At 44.0% G+C, this 15,405-nt stretch overlaps 2 non-coding genes across 2 annotated transcripts; one reads left to right on the forward strand and one right to left on the reverse strand.

Annotated features, from left to right (window-relative positions):
* Window positions 1-13,430: 13,430 nt before the first annotated feature.
* TRNAR-ACG lies at window positions 13,431-13,503 on the reverse strand. Its single transcript has one exon. It is a non-coding gene; the product is annotated as a tRNA-Arg (tRNA).
* A 710-nt stretch (window positions 13,504-14,213) lies between these two features.
* On the forward strand, window positions 14,214-14,322 carry TRNAL-CAA. Its single transcript has 2 exons — window positions 14,214-14,251; window positions 14,277-14,322. It is a non-coding gene; the product is annotated as a tRNA-Leu (tRNA).
* The last annotated feature ends 1,083 nt before the right edge of the window (window positions 14,323-15,405 follow it).

Below are 15,405 nucleotides of genomic sequence, written 5' to 3' on the forward strand. Positions count from 1 at the left end.
TGGACTTGCTTTCTGAATGTAGTCCAAGGGAAATCCAGGAACTTGGTCATCCCGGGTCCTGAAGGAGGAGTCCCTTCTTTGCCAAGAAACCTTCCCAGGAGCCATCAGCCAGAGTGACTTGTGGATAGAGAGAGGATGCCTCACACTGGAAGCTCTGGGAGCAGGCTGGAGAGTGACATCCCTCCCAGCCCAGGGGCCTGAACCTAGAGAATAACCTTCCCTTACCCCCACTGCCAATGCCCTCTCCCTCATCACTGTCTCGGAGGCATTTCTTTAATGAGGGAAATGACTTCTTGTCATTTAATGATTAATGCATTCATTCTTATAGAGGGAAACAGAACTGTGAGGTGTGGCGGTGTGACAATTTGTGGGAGGGGGGCTGGGTGCTCCCCATTATCTCTTCACTTTTCCCTTGACAATTTGGGGAGGGGGTATGGGGGGAGTGAGAGTGGGCAGGGGCTGTGTAGCTATGACCAAGCTAGGGTGGAAGGTGACCAAGGCTGCTACTTCTGTGGGTCAGGTCGTCCAAACTGGCTGAGGGGCAGCTAGGTGGTACAGTGGATAAAGCACCGGCCCTGCATTCAGGAGGACCTGAGTTCAAATCTGGCTTCAGACACTTGACATTTACTAGCTGTGTGACCCTGGGCAAGTCACTTAACCCTCATTGCCCCGCAAAACAAACCAACACCAAAAACAACAAAAAAACCTGGCTGAGAATGGCATTGGGGAAGCAATCCAGACCAACTTGAAGTCATCCCTTCAGGAATCTCAGGAGCCTCCCTCCTCCCGGGTGAAAGTTCCTCCCTGCATCTTCCCAGAGTACTTCGGAGGGTGAGCTACAGGCCTCACAGCCCCAGCAGAGGGCACTGTTTTAGGAAGAGGAAAGAGTCCTGCTGTGGGGTCAGGCCCGGCCAGCCAGGCCAAGGATTTCCCTCTTTTTCCTGCTTTTTCCTTTCATCTCTTCCTCCTGGATTAAGTCCTGAACTCCATCAGCCCTTGTGTGGAACTTTCTTGGAAGTGCATCTTGCGGAGGTGCTGGACGCTCTCAGGCATTCTGGTCACAAAGACTCCCAGGAGGGAGACCATCAGCTGGTAGCTTGTCTTTGGTCAGTCTGCCTGCTCTCTGGCCCCTCTGTGGGCTTCACAACTGCAGCTCCGAGGACACATAGGGAGCGCCCTAGATGTCACTGTGATGAGTCAGGGCAATAAGCATTTGTCCTTTTAAGTGCTTCCTATGTGTAACCATAGAGTGTCCTTGGAAACTGAGAGTCTCATCATTTCTTATGGCCCAATGACAGTCCATGGCCATCACAGCCCAAAGGGGTCTAGCCATTCCCCACGAGGCAGGCACCTGCCTAGTTTACATTGTTGGGGCAGCTATGACAAAACCTGCTATGAATACTTTGGAACAGAGTGCCTTGTCCTCTTGCTTTGGCCTCTTTGGAGCCTTAGCAGGGGTAGGGCAGGGCCCGGGGCGATGTGCAGTCACTTTGGGCCCTGCAGCATTTCCCAGCTCCACCCATCATGCCCAAAGAGCCATGGAGGAGCAACTTGGATTGGATTTGAAACCAGAACTGGGCTGCCTTCAAAAAGCCATTGATCTCTTCATGAAGGCTCTTTCCAGACTAAGCTGGCAGCTGGCATTGGGGGAGGGGGAGGCTGTCTGGGTGGGTGAGAGGCTTCAGGGCCTCCAATACCAGCCTATTTCTCAGATAGATGGGGGGAGGACCCCCTCTCCTTAACTGGTGCTTCCCTTTCCCAACCAGGCCAAAGTGGAGGTCTGGATTGGAAGTGAGGTCAGTGACCATGGCTCAGATTCTCACACGCTCAGTTAACCCAAGTGTGAACTTTTAACTCTGTTATTTGTTCATTGTGCAGAAATAAAATCAGATCCCTAAAAGAACGTATCTGTCTGGCCTCATAATCCAGTCAATGAGGCCTACCCACATCCCAGAGCGTTTTTCCTGAGTTGTACAAAAGAACAGATTGAGAGAATTCCTCCACCCTCCCTTAGAACAAATGACAATTGAGAACATGATTTGGAAAGGTCAAGTCAGTTCCTGGAACTGTCTGAATTGACACCCAAGCTTAATGAGAGCTGACATTTATAGAGCCTCCCCAGGTTGATCCAGCCATCCCAAAGTGTCTGTCACCACCAAGAGGAAGCCCATCTGCTTTCCTCTATCACTTCTCATTCCTCTGGATCATCTCTGGCTCCCAGCACAAGGCATGCTAGCCCTGTCTCCTCTACATGCTGGTCCTGCCTGGGCTCCATGCCCAGAAGCAAAAAGCCCTGACCCAAAGCATGCCAAGGGATTGCTGCCAAGTGGGTTCCCAGCTTCAGACTGTCAGAATTGCAGGGTCATGACTAGACTCTTTCCTTAAGGGGCCATGCACCTTCCAGATGTTCTGTGTCCCTGGAACCTGTCTGTACCTGAAGTTCAGGGAATAATAAAAACTTGTTAAGGAAGTAAACCCATTCCACTGAATTTATCAAAGGCAAAGCTTTACTAGAATCCTGTGTGGGAGGAAGACCAGAGGCTGCAATTTATTTTTTTTCTCACTAAATATTCATTTTTTTAATTCTGAATAGAATTTTATTTTCCAAAATATATGTAAAAAACAAAATTTTAACATCAATTTTTTAAAAACTTTGTGTTCCAACTTCTCTTCCCCCCTCCATTGCCACTCTCCACCCACAAGACCTCAATCAATTCAAAATAAGTTGTACATGAGTAGTAATGGAAAAACTCCCATATTAGCTAGTTGTAAGAGAAAACAGTCAAAAAAACCAAAACTTCAGATTAAGGAATTGTCAGAGGAAATGAAAAAAAAAATTTTAAATGTGTTTCCATTTCGACTTCTTCACAAGAGCCCAGCAAAGTAGGTACCACACATTTTGCGATTATAATTAATCATCATAACTATTTCCCTCCATCACACTCCCTTCCCATGACATTTACTCTATCTTCTTTTTACCTATTCCTCCTCAGAGGTGCCTTACTTCTGACTATCCTCTCCCTCACTCTGCACTCCCTTTTTTTCACCCTTCCTTCCTTGTCCTCTTCCCCTCCTATTTTCCTGCAGGGTTAAATAGATTGCTCCTCGCAATTGGGTATGAAAACTATTCCCTCCATGAGCCCACTCCAATGAGATCAGGGTCCCTGAGCTAATTCTGTGTTCTAAAATTTTTTTTTTTCCCTCCCTCTCTCCTCAACCCTCCCTATGAGATCAAGCAATTCAATATATCATACTGGTGCAGTCATGCAGAACATCTTCATCTTCCTTGAAAGTGTTTTGCTTTTTACTGCTCTCTCCCCAAATCTGCCCTTTCCTCCTTCCCTTCTCCCCCCCACCCCTGTTTTCTCCCTCTCCCCCCCCCCCAGGGCAAAAGTATATTACTATACCTACTTAAGTATATATGTTAGTCCTTCTTTGAGCCAATTCTGATGATAATAAGGTTCACTCACTCCCCAACTCTCTTCTACTCTCCTCCATAAGCTTTCTTCTTGTTTCCTTCATGTGAAATACCTCTCCCCAGACCATCTCTCCCCTTCTCCGTCCTCCAGTTTACTCCTCCTACACTTCAACCCTATTTTAATGATGTCATGATGGATTAGCTAGGTGGCTCAGTGGACAAAGCACAAGCCCTGGACCCAGGAAGCCCCCCAAGCTCAAATCCAGCCCCAGACAAAAGACACCCCTCCCCATCTGCCCTACAAAGAACAAAACATAAATGCTTTACAGATATCATCCCTTCATATTCAGTTCAGCCCTGTCTTCTGTGAATTTCTTGTGAAGAAGTTTTGTTTTGTTTTGTTTTGTTTTTTGGTGAGGCAACCGGGGCCAAGTGACTCGCCCGGGGTCACACAGCCATCAATTGTCAAGTGTCCGAGGTCACACCTGAACCCAGGTTCTCCTGAGTCCAGGGCCGGCACTCCATCCACTGCACCACCCAGCTGTCCCTGAATTTCTTACTGAGATAGTTATGATTTCAAAGTATTATCTTCCCATGTAGGAATGTAAACAGTTTGATCTTTTAATATCCCTCATGAAGTCTTTTTCCTGTTTACCTTTTTATGCTTCTCCAGGATCTTGTACTTGAAAGTCAAATTTTCTATTGAGTTCAGGTCTTTTCATCACAAATGCTTGAAAGACCTCTTTCTCATTGAAATCCCATTTTTGCCTCTGAAATATTATACTCAGTTTTGCTGGGTACGTGATTTTTGGCTAAAGTCCCAGTTCCTTTGCCCTCTGGAATGTCATATTCCATGCCCTTTAATGTAAAAGCTGCTAGATCTTGCTTTATCCTTATTGGAGTTACACAGTATTTGAATTCCTTTTTCCTGGCTGCTTGCAGTATTTTCTCCTTGACCTGGGAATTCTGGAATTTGGCTATAATATTCCTGGAGGTTTTCCTTTTGGGATCTCTTTCAGGAGGTAATTGGTAGATTCTTTCAATTTCTATTTTAGTTTCTGCTTCTAGAATATCAGGGCAATTTTCCCTCACAATCTCTTGGAGGATGGTGTCTAAGCTTTTGTTTTGGTCATGGTTTTCATGTAGTCCAATGATTTTCAAATTATCTCTCCTAGATTTATTTTCTACGTCAGCTGTTTTTCCAAGGAGATATTTCACACTGACCTCTATTTTTTCATTCAGTTGGATTTGCTTTACTGTGTCTTGGTTTCTCATAAGGTCACTAGCTTCCATTTGTTCAATCCTAATTCTTAGGCAATTATTTTCAGCAGACAGTTTTTTAATCTTGTTAAGGGCTAAAATTCTAGCTAAACTGTCTAAAATATCTAATGAGTGGTCACCAATAAATTATAAGCTTTAGCAAGAGTTAGACTTTTAAGCATTTATTAAGGAGAATAAGAATTTGGTAAAGAGAGAGAAAAAGGCCTAGATTCCTATCTATTAAAGGGAGAGCACATTTCTAGCTCCGCTCTCCACCAGAGTCCTCAGGAAAGAGCGAGAGTGAGCGCCAGTCTCTTCCTTCCTCCTCCCACTAGTCCGCGTCACTTCCTGATGCCAAAGAAAAGACTCCTGGTCTTGCCCTCAAAGACCTTCGCTTCATGGGTGGAACTCTTCTACAGTAAGTCTCCAGCAGGTGGCGTTATTCCAATTGTTACAGTTCCCCGCTTTGTTTCCTCAAGAAACGGTACGTTTCCTTGATGAAACAGTCAAAAATAACAGAATATAATAACCTATGCTAACTAACAATATGTTAATAACAATATAGAAAAGGGAGAGAGGAAAGTTTTGTCCAGAGGGGCAATCTTTTTGTCCTCATGAACCGACGCTTTGACATTGGTCTTGCAAAGGGAGGGCCTTTGCAGAGAATACATGTTACAGATGGTGTATATTATAACAGAAAGAGAAAAGAGAAAAAGATAACAAAAACAAAACAAAACTGTTCATTTAAAGTCTCTGAAAGTCTTTTCTCAGATGTCCTCTAGGTGTAGTCGTGGAATGGAAATCTTTTCAGGGGTTGATGTGTGGATGCTGGTAATCAGCCAGGAAAATTTCCTACAAAATTGAGCTTAACACAACTTTAAAATAGCTTTGTCAATAATCAAATCAAACAATGAAAGTTCTCAAAAACATGTCTAAGGGAATTCAGAATCTTAGTTGTTACACATGAAACATATAATAAAACAAAAATTGAAACATTCTTTAAAATTATAATATTACTATAGTCCCCCCTTATGGAGGGCAATTGAGAAGATAATTGCTGCAATATTAATTTTTAAAATAATTTTTATCTTTGTTTCATCACTTTTTGCATCATCTGCCTAATTATCCTCATGCCATTATGAGAAATTAAAAATCTAATATAATTGGTAACAGATGTCAAGGTCAAATTCAACACTGTATTTATCATGACACCTGAGATAATTATGGGGATTACCATAAAAGAACAGAGAAATGATGGGATATGAGCATTCCCACACTTGAGCAATATGTACTGCCCATACAGTATGCCAGGCTTAAAATAGGTGGATGGAATATATGTCCATGCCACCGAACATATTGGAAGAAACTGAGTCAGACTTAATCAGATGCATGGAATTGAGATGTCCATGGCATCAGGCATATAGGAGGGAGCATAGAAGCCAGGTGTAGAAGTGAGATGGGTGGGATCAAAACTTCCAGCCATCTGTACAATATTGTGGAGAAAAAGAGAATAAAATATTAAACCAAGAGAATCCAACCTCAACATTTGTCAAAAGCCGTTCCCTCAGCCATACCTTGACTTCATGCATGTCTCCCCTCATGTGACAGTTCAGTGTCTGCTCTTGCATGTATTCCTCTTGTGATTGGATGGCATCTTGGCCAACTGGCATCTGATAACTCAGAATAAAGGTAATTAGTGTCTTAAATGACAAGTTCCCATAATCCAAGTCTCATATGGATTTAAAAATTGAGGATAATAAATGATTGCAAAAAATGTGAATACATCTTGACCCAGAACACAATATATAATTATGCAACAATTTCAAATAATACCCCTTTTTTGTACTTAGTATACAATTACTTTTGTGAAAAATCAGAACATATTTAAATACAAGTTAAAGCACAACAGAATCTCAAAGAAAACTTTTTTTAAAAAAAGAAAACTTTTACAAATGTTCCCCTCTTTTTTTTTTTTTTGGAATATGCTTATCAAAAATAATACTTCTAGAATCAATTTACACTTGCCATGGCAACCAATTTGCCAGGGAAATGCTTTAAAGAGTTTGATCAAATAATCAGTTGAGAAAAAATAACAAAAACAAACAACTCAGAATATGGGAGCACAATACTCCTAGAATTAACATTGTATTATGAAATCAAAACCATCTTGCAATTTTTTTAAAATTAGATAAATGAATAGAAGAAAATACACATGGAACAATAAAAGACAGTGAAATTCAAACTAAGGAAATCTAAATGAGCATGAACTTAATATTAATGAGTATTATAAAATATAAACTTGATCACATGACTATAAAAAACTTTTACAAATATTCTCCTTGTTTTAGAAACTAAGTATAAGACACAATCTCAAAAGCATGAAAATCTCTATGAAAATAAACCCATACCATTAATTTCAAAATGTATATGTAATAGCATAGAAATCCTATGTAACCTCTGAACTGACATTAATACTCTGAGTAAATTCAGAACACTTTTGATTCTGATATCTAAAATCCCCAATACTCATATCAATACCTTGCTGCTTACTTCCACATTTCTGTAAAATATATACCCTTCCATGGCAAAAGAAGCGGAGTCTTGAACTATGTTGATTGTCATTCTTATTCAGCTTAAGTTTTTCTTCTTTAACCCCTTTCTTTCTTTTCTTCTTTAACCCCTCTATATTGTCTGTCAGTCTTTTCACCATGCAAATGGTAAGATTACTAATTAAAGACAAAAGCAGGTTAGCAAAATTATGAACAAAACGAGCATATCTGGAATTTAAAGGGCTTTCTAAGGTTGTCTCAGAAGCACAGCCAGGCTGGGGAAGGGCTGAGCCTGAAGCTGCAAATGTAGTTAGAGAAAGTTGAGCATGCGCATCAGTTCTCTGGACTTCCCAGGCAGGGGAAGCAATGGGCTTGGCCATGGGAGGAGTAGAGGGTGGGGTCTGGAGAGGAGGGGAGGGACCAGGGCAATTTGAATCAGACTGGATTTTGAACTCAGGCCTGGATTCCTCTTCCCCCACTTTGCCTCCAGGCGCTAGGGGATTAAAAGTTTCTAGAGGGTGGGTCATTGCCTCCAGGAATGCAAAATTAGAGCAACAATTAGTGTTAGAACTGGGAAAAACTGCAGGAATCTCTTCAGGTTTCTCTGAAAAAGCATGGTTGGGAGAGGGAGAGATATTTCCTTGTGTGAGTATGTTGCTGGCTCTTTTAACAAAAATAAAAAGAAAAATAGAAAATCCACAAAAACAAAGCATTAACATGTTCTTATCTCCCATTTGTCTGGTTAAACAGACTAAACTCAAAAATAGGGTAATTAGGGAGTTTGAAAAGTTCATTTGAAAAAATTTAAAGGGAAAACACCAGGCAATTCAGCAGTACTCAAGATTTAAAGGGTTAGGGTAGGGGAAATTTCTTACTGTATGATATGATTATGGATTTGAGTCAGATTAAACTCTGAGGATGGGGTTTGGAAGGTACCCAGCCCTGCCCCAGTATAGTTTGTTTAGAAGTTTATTGCTTGTCAAATTCTCCCTGTCTCCTTTAAGTTTTATTGCCAATTAACAGTATTTTTACTTCTGCTCAGTCTCCCCACTTGTCAGCTACATATTAATTTTGTCTGCAATCCATCATGTGTCAGAACCCCAGTCAGTGGTTCAGGGAGTTTGCCCACCAATTCAATACTCGGGACTCAAGAAGAAAGGATGGGGCTCAGCACAGGATGCAGCCATTGAGTTGAGACCAGATGTTAAGTGACATTGTTTTTTTTTTCTCAGAGCAGAATCCCCTTGGCCCTGGGGTCCCAACAATGGATTATTCTTTTCTTCCCAACATAACCGAAGATAAATTTTAACCCTGTCATCCTTATCTTTAGAGACAGGGGCCTGGTGAGGGGAGTCAGTGGGAACTGTGAGATCTGAAGCATCTGACTCTCACTCCCCTGTTTCCTTTTCCTTTGGTTTGACCTTGCTCCCCCTCCCCTTTTCCCCCTTGTTCCTGGAACACGTATGCATGTCTCCATACATTGATCACGAGGTGAACATGCACCCTGGGTGAGACAGGATTGGATGTTAGATTGTGAGCTCATCCACCCTAGGTGTACGTGGGGACAGTCCTTTTCAAGATTACTATAAAACCCTAGAGGATTGGGCATATCTTTGCAAGACTTTAATGTGTAATTGGGTTTTGCCCGTCCTCATGAGGATGTAATAAATCTGTCTCTGCTTGACTTGGTGGTCTCCTCGAGTTATTTGGGTAAACTGAGGCAGTTTGCTCCATACATTACCCAACCGAAAGATCAGAAGTGAGGTTCAGCTTTCCTCTTCGTGGTCAGCCATCTGTTAAGGGCTAAATTCTAGCTAAACTGTCTAAAATATCTAATGAGTGGTCGCCAATAAATTATAAGCTTTAGCAAGAGTTAGATTTTTAAGCATTTATTAAGGAGAATAAGAATTTGGTAAAGAGAGAGAAAAAGGCCTAGATTCCTATCTATTAGAGGGAGAGCACATTTCTAGCTCCGCTCTCCACCAGAGTCCTCAGGAAAGAGCGAGAGTGAGCGCCAGTCTCTTCCTTCCTCCTCCCACTAGTCCGCGTCACTTCCTGATGCCAAAGAAAAGACTCCTGGTCTTGCCCTCAAAGACCTTCGCTTCATGGGTGGAACTCTTCTACAGTAAGTCTCCAGCAGGTGGCATTATTCCAATCGTTACAATCTCCTTTTCCATTTGGCTTTTCAAACTGTTGACTTTTTTCTCATGACTCTCCTGCATCGCTCTCATTTCCTTTTCCATTCTTTCTTCCTTTTCTCTACATCTTCTTTCTATTTCTTCTACTTTCTCTTCAAAGCCCCTTTTGAGAGCTTCCATGGCCTGACACCAGTTCATATTTTTCTTGGAAGCTTTGGATGTTGGAGCTTTGTTCTTCTTCTGAGGTTGTATTGTGGTCTACTGTACCCCCAAAGAAGTTTTCGATGGTCTTCTGCTTTCTCTGCCTGCTCATCCTGGCTTACTATTTCTTGTCTTTTAACTCCTTCTTTAATCTCAGTAAGGATTTAACAGAGGACACAGGTCTGAACTGAATATGAAGGGATGTTATGTTTAGTTCTTTGTGGGGTGTCTTATGTCTGGGGCCGGATTTGAGTTTGGGGCCTCCTGGGTCCAGGGCTGGTGCATTGTCCACTGTGCCACCTAACTAACCCATAATAACATCCTTAAAATAGGGTTGAGGTGCAGGAGAAACAGACTGGGGGAGGGGGAAGGGGAGAGATGGTCTGGGGAGAAGTTGTTCACATGAAGGAAACAAGAAAAAAAAGCTTATGGAGGGGAGGGGAAGAGGAGGAAGGAATTGGGGAGTGAGTGAACCTTAATATCATCAGAAATGACTCAAAGAAGGACTAACATACATACTCAAGTGGGTATAGTAATATATTTTTGCCCTGAGGGAGGGGAGGGAGATAAAGGGGGGGAGGGGGGAAGAGCAGTAAAAAGCAAAATGCTTTTGAGGAAGGTAAAGATGTTCTGCATAACGGCATGAGTATGACATACTGAATTGCTTGATTTCATAGGGAGGCTTGAGGAGAGAGGGAGGAAGAAAGTTTGGAACATAGAATTAGCTCAAAGACCTTAAACTCATCAGAGTTGGCTCATGGAGGGAACAACATTCACACCCAGTTGGAAGGAGTAATCTAGTTAACCCTACAGGAAAGTATGAGGGGAAGAGGATAGGGAAGGAAGGGTGAAAAAAAAGGGAGTGCAGAGTAGGGGAGGGGACAGTCAGAAGTAAAACATTTTTGAGGAGGAATAGTTTAAAAGAAGATAGAAAATAGAGTAAATATCATGGGAAGGGAATAGGATGGAGGGAAATAGTTATGATGATTGAATATAATGGCAAAACATATGGTACCTACTTTGCTGGGCTAATATGAAGAAAATTCTTTGTCAGATTTAAGGTACTTTATTTAGGTTATGATGAACAGGATACTATCAGAAAAACCTGGAAAGGCCTACATGAACTGAAGCAGAGTGAAATGTACCGTATACAAAATAACAGCAATAGTGTAAGATGATCTGCTGGGAAGCATGTGGTTATTTTCAGCAAGGCAATGGTCCAATATAACCCTGAAGGACTTATGAAAATGGCAACCCATCTACAGAGAAAGAAGTGATAGTATCTGAAAATAGATGGAAACACATTTTTTTTCTTTTTTTTTTCTTTCTTTTTTTTTTTTTTTGGTGAGGCGGTTGGAGTTGGGTAGCTTGCCCGGTGTCACACGGCTGGTGGGTGTTGGGTGTCTGAGGTCGGATTTGGGCTCGGGTGCTCCTGGTTCTGGGGCCGGTGCTCTGTCTACTGTGCCACCTAGCTGCCCTTGGAAACACATTTCTAATTTTTTTTTTCTCTTAGACAATTCTTCAGTCTGAAGTTTGGGGAGTTTTTTGACTGTTTTCTCTCACAACCTAGCTAATATGGAAATGTTTTCCATGACTACTCATGTATAACTTATTTTGAAATGCCTGAGTTCTAGTGGGTGGGGGGTAGGAATGGAGGAGTAAGAGAAGTTTGACCACAATTTTTTTTTAAAAATTGATGTTAAAATTTGTTTTTACATATATTTTGGAAAATAAAATTCTATTCAATAAAAAAGAAGAAATGATGAGCATGCAGATTTCAGAAAAACCTGGAAAGGCTTAAGGGGACTGATGCTGAGGGAACTGAGCAGAACCAGGAGACCATTGTACACAGTAACAGCAGCATTGTGTGATGATCAACTGTGATAGACTTGGCTCTTCTCAGCAGTGCAATGATCCAAGACAATTCCTTTTTTTTTCTTTTTTCTTTCTTTCTTTTTTTTTTTGGGGGGGGGGGGAAGCAATTGGGGTTAAGTGACTTGCCCAGGTCACACAGATAGTAAGTGTTAAGTGTCTGAGGCTGGATTTGAACTCAGGTCCTCCTGAGTCCAGGCTGGTGCTCTATCCACTGCTCCACCTAGCTGCCCCTAAGACAATTTCAAAGGACTCATTAGAGAATGCTTTCCACATCCAGAAAAATGAACTGTGGATTCTAAATGTAGATTGAACCATATTGTTTCTATATTTTGGTTGTTGTTTTTGTCTTTATTGAGGTTTTTCCCTTGTGTTCTGATTCTTCTTTCACAACATGACTAATTCGGAAACATGTTTAATGTAATTGTACATATATAACCTCTGTCAGATTGCTTTCTGTCTTGGGGAGGGGGGAGGGAAGGGAGTGAGGGAGAAAAACATCTGGAACTAAATATCTTAAGCCCTGGATTCAGGAGGACCTGAGTTCAAATCTGACCTCAGACACTTGACACTTACTAGCTGTGTGACCCTAGGCAAGTCACTTAACCCTCACTGCCCTGCAAAAAGAAAAAAGAAAAAGAAAAAAAAACACTTAGCAGAATGCCTGGCACATAATGGGTAAAATAGATACATAGGTGGGAGGGAGGGAGGAAGGATGGATGGATGGATGAATGAATGAATGAATAGATAGATACATAATGGATGGAAGGAATGAAGTATAGATGGATGAAAAGATAGATGAATGGGTGGATGATGATGTAAGGAAGGATAAATGGATGGTTGAATAGATAGATGGATGAATGGAGAGAGACATAGATAATGGAAGGGAGGAGAGATGGATGGATGGATGCATGGGTGGATATACAGATAAAATGTGTATTCCCTTCCATCACTTTCTTAAATCTAGACAATCAAGTGAACAGTAAACCAAGCTCTCATTTGTGGTATTTGCCTATGCTTTAGCTGTCAATGCTCATACTGAACATATAACAATCAGTTCTTGCAAACCAATTCCATCTGGCCCCAGCACACGCCTAGTCTTATCCCTATCACCCCTGACCCACCCAATCTTCCCGAGCCCTGCATGTGGCCAAACTCCTCTAGAGGCAGCTGCACGCCCTGCCTTCTTGCCGAAGCCTGCTTCTTTGTGCCCTGTTTTGGTAAAATACCCTCCAGACAGATCCCTGGGACCAAAAGTGCTGACTCCTGCCTAAGATTCCTCCACTATAAATGGGTAAATAGCACGCACCTCTCAGGATCTGGGGGAGGAGCCGATGGAGACATGCCTGTAAAGACCCTGGATATATAGACACGTTTTTCCCCGGCTGATTATTTCCACTTTTTCCTGTCGAAAGCTGATTTGTACGGAAGGCTGGGAGAGCCTCGAGGGCCGGTCTTTTCTCTTTCTTTGTAGCCCCAGTGTTTAGCACAGCGCCTGTCACGCAGTAGACGCTTCATCAATGCTCATTAGCGGCTATTTTGTTTTTTGTTTTTTTTTTAGTAGCTCAGGCATGAAGCGGTGTCCTCAGTGAGATCGGACAACCCCGCCTCCTCCTGGGAAAGGCTGCGGGAACTCCCGAAGCTGACCCGGTCCTACTGGGCAGATGGGATGGCCCGCCAGATTTCGTGCCCTACCTTCCCACGCCTTCCCACGACTTCAAGCTCTGGGGCACAGAAAGAACCGCCGAGGGCGGCGGCGAAGTTCGGAGATTAAGACTCGGAGGGTGTAAGGGAACCTTCAGGACACCCGGGGCCACTTACGTATGCCACTGACTCCTCTGAGTCCCGCCAAGCTTAGCACAGTCTGGCAGGTAGCAAGAGCTCAACAAATGCTTCGTGTTTCAGGAAATGTTTTTTCCCTCAGAAAAACAAACAAACGAACTAACGGCGGAGGGGAAAAAAAATAAGAACAGAAAAGGAAATGCTGCCCTCCGAGCCAGCCAGGAGTCGAACCTGGAATCTTCTGATCCGTAGTCAGACGCGTTCTCCATTGCGCCACTGGCCCTACGCGTTTCTAACTGACGCCAGGAGGGGCCTCCTGGCTGAACAGTCCGCCTTTGGGCCCAGTGGCTCTGCCTGTTCAGCTCAAACATATCGCACCCACCCCACCCCCCTTCGCCTCGACCCGGCAGGACAAAGAGGGCGTGCTGGGGGACTGTGCCTGCCCCCGGCCCGCTCATTGCCTCGGGGATTCTTCTTTCTTTAGGGATGATTTGTTCGGATTTTGGTTTTGACGCTCTAAGATCCCCCTCCACCCCAGCCGGGGCCTCGACCGCCGCCGGACGCCAGGCCGGGAGGCCGAGAGGCAGGGAGGCCCAAAGTCGAGGCTGAGCCGGAGATGCTGTGGATCCCACACGCGTCCGCCTCTTCCCTGGGACCCCGGAGCTCATTATCTTTTTCTTGCCGCCTCTCCTTTTATTTCTATCGCTGTGTCTCCTTTGCAAGCCCGTGGTCCCTCATCCCCATCCCCCAGCACTCGCCGACTGTGTACCCGGCCCTGGGCTGGAAGGAGGAGGGGCTAAGCAGACACAACTCTGGCCTCCTGGGGAAGAGCCATGTTCCCAGCGGGCCCAGAGCGAGGATAAACCCGCGTCAGCAGGAAGCGGCGATGCTGGAGCTGGGGGTCAGGGGGGTGTCAGGGAGCCAGGGTGCGCGTGAACTAGGAGTGCTCGGGCTGCCTAGAGAGAGGTCAGGAAAGTGGTCAGATTGTAAGCTGTCAGGATGGCCGAGGGGTCTAAGGCGCCAGACTCAAGCGTAAGCTTCCTGTGCTTCAGAGTCTTCTGGTCTCCGTATGGAGGCGTGGGTTCAAATCCCACTCCTGACAGATGTTTATTTTTGGAGGGGCGGGGCTCCCTCGGCCTCCCGCCCCTTTCTGTTAGCCCTAACATCCTCCCCCCTGTTCTAGGGGTGGTTTCTCATCCTCTGCTGGGGGGTACTTCAGGGGGCAGAGTGATCTAGGGAGGATGTCAGGGGGTAAGGGATGGAATTGTAGGCATGTCAAGTGAGCCATCTCCAGGGGATGCCAGACTTAGGTAGGGGGAGCGGGGCTAGGGCAAGTCTCACCGGGTGCCCTCCCACCTCCCCCAGGTGACACGTGGCAGGGTAGCCTTGTCGTATTAACCAATCTGATAGGTGGCAGATGGTACCTCAGAGTTGTTTTAATTTGCATCTCTCTAATCAATAGTGATTTAGAGCATTTTTTTCATATAGCAATAGATAGCTTTGATTTCTTCATCAGAAAACTCAGACAGGTACTTTTTTTTTTTTCCTGTAAATTTGGCCTTATTTTTGGTTTTTGTTGTGTTTGTTTTTTGGTGGGTCAATGAGGGTTGTGACTTGCCCAGCTAGTAAGTGTCAAGTGTCTGAGGCAGGATTTGAACTCAGGTCCTCCTGAATCCAAGGCCGGTGCTTTATCCACTGTACCACCTAACTGCCCCCGGCAGGTACTTTTATAGAGGACTGATGGGGTGATCATCTGACTGTGGAAAGTTCCCTTATTGAGGAAGGACCATCCCCCACTGGTGGTGGCTGGGGGAATTGGGTGAGGGGTGACTGCGGATCTCTCAAGCCATCGCTCTGCTCCTCAGGCCACAAAGGCAACAACCACACTTAATCTTATCTCCCCAGGGGTGGGGGAGACTGGAATGAAGGGTGGTGGTCTTGGAGCTAGCTCAGTCCTGATCTGGTGCCACTTATCTCTTTAGGTGTGTCCATCCTTTGGTTTAATTTCTCAAAGAGAAGGTTCTTTGAAGTACCCCAGAAGTTTTTCTGGGGCCCACAACAAAGGGAAATAATACCGTATGTACAGTGGAAGAGGGAATTTGAAACTGAAAAAGTCTGCACAGACATCATTCATACATTTAAGATAAGGGAAATGGTCAAATGGAAAAAAAAATCTTTGTATTGA

Source organism: Dromiciops gliroides, chromosome 2 (genome assembly GCF_019393635.1).
Source record: "Dromiciops gliroides isolate mDroGli1 chromosome 2, mDroGli1.pri, whole genome shotgun sequence".
NCBI classification, from domain to species: domain Eukaryota; kingdom Metazoa; phylum Chordata; class Mammalia; order Microbiotheria; family Microbiotheriidae; genus Dromiciops; species Dromiciops gliroides.